Source organism: Chiloscyllium plagiosum, chromosome 33 (genome assembly GCF_004010195.1).
Source record: "Chiloscyllium plagiosum isolate BGI_BamShark_2017 chromosome 33, ASM401019v2, whole genome shotgun sequence".
Classification (NCBI taxonomy): Eukaryota; Metazoa; Chordata; class Chondrichthyes; order Orectolobiformes; family Hemiscylliidae; genus Chiloscyllium; species Chiloscyllium plagiosum.
Genome location: NC_057742.1, coordinates 13,163,723 through 13,165,613, shown reverse-complemented (window position 1 = coordinate 13,165,613; position 1,891 = coordinate 13,163,723).

Sequence of the window (1,891 nt, the reverse complement as noted above, 5' to 3'; positions counted from 1 at the left end):
TAAAATTGAGGACACTGTCCAGAGGTTCATCCCCAAGAAGAGAAAGATTATCCGGGGAGGGATTAGACAACTATGGCTGACAAAGGAAGTCAGGAAATATATCAAAGAAAAAGAGAGATCCTGTAAAGCGGCCAAGAGCACTGGGAAATTAGAAGATTGGGAAGGCTACAAAAACAAACAGAGGATAACAAAGAGAGAAATAAGGAAGGAGAGGATCAAATATGAAGGTAGGCTAGCCAGTAATATTAGAAATAATAGTAAAAGTTTCTTTCAGTACATAAGAAATAAACGACAGGCAAGAGTAGACATTGGGCCACTTCAAACTAATGCTGGAGGCCTAGTGATGGGAGATAAGGAAATAGCAGGAGAATTTAATAAGTACTTTGCGTCAGTCTTCACAGTGGAAGATATGAGTAATATCCCAACAATTAAAGGGAGTCAGGGGGCTGAGTTGATTATGGTTGCCATTACAAAAGAGAAAGTGCTAGAAAAGCTAAAAGGTCTTAAAATTGATCAATCTCCCGGCCCTGATGGGTTACATCCTAGAGTTCTGAGGGAGGTGGCTGAGGAAATAGTGGAGGCGTTGGTTGAGATCTTTCAGAAGTCAATGGAGTCAGGGAAAGTCCCGGATGATTGGAAGTTCGCTGTTGTAACCCCCTTGTTCAAGAAAGGATCAAGGCAAAAGATGGAAAATTATAGGCCAATTAGCCTAACCTCAGTTGTTGGTAAAATTCTAGAATCCATTATTAAGGATGAGGTTTCTAAATTCTTGGAAGAGCAGGGTCGGATTAGAACAAGTCAACATGGATTTAGTAAGGGGAGGTCGTGCCTGACAAACCTGTTGGAGTTCTTTGAACAGGTGACAAGTAGATTAGACCGGGGAAACCCAGTGGATGTGATCTACCTAGACTTCCAAAAAGCCTTTGATAAGGTGCCACGCGGGAGGCTGCTGAGCAAGGTGAGGGCCCATGGTGTTCGAGGTGAGCTACTGGTATGGATTGAGGATTGGCTGTCTGACAGAAGGCAGAGAGTTGGGATAAAAGGTTCTTTTTCGGAATGGCAGCCGGTGACAAGCGGTGTCCCGCAGGGTTCAGTATTGGGGCCGCAGCTGTTCACATTGTATATTAATGATCTGGATGAAGGGACTGGGGACATTCTAGCGAAGTTTGCCGATGATATAAAGTTAGGTGGACAGGCAGGTAGTACTGAGGAAGTGGGGAGGCTGCAGAAGGATCTAGACAGTTTGGAGGAGTGGTCCAGGAAATGGCTGATGGAATTCAATGTGAGCAACTGCGAGGTCTTGCAGTTTGGAAAAAAGAATAGAAGAATGGACTACTTTACAAACGGTGAGAAAATTCGTAGAGCCAAAGTATAGAGGGATCTGGGAGTGCTAGTTGAGGATTCTCTAAAGGTAAATATGCAGGTTGAGTCCGTGATTAAGAAAGCGAATGCAATGTTGTCAATTATCACAAGAGGTTGGACTATAAAAGCACCGTTGTGCTACTGAGACTTTATAAAGCTCTGGTTAGGCCCCATTTGGAGTACTGTGTCCAGTTTTGGTCCCCACACCTCAGGAAGGACATACTGGCACTGGAGCGTGTCCAGCGGAGATTCACACGGATGATCCCTGGAATGGTAGGTCTAACATATGAGGAACGGCTGAGGATCCTGGGATTGTATTCATTGGAGTTTAGAAGATTAAGGGGAGATCTAATAGAAACTTACAAAATAATAGATGGCTTGGAGAGGGTGGACGCTAGGAAATTGTCTCCGTTAGGCGAGGAGACTAGGACCCATGGACACAGCCTTAAAATTAGAGGGGGTAAATTCAGAACAGAAATGCAGAGACATTTCTTCAGCCAGAGAGTGGTGGGCCTGTGGAATGCATTGC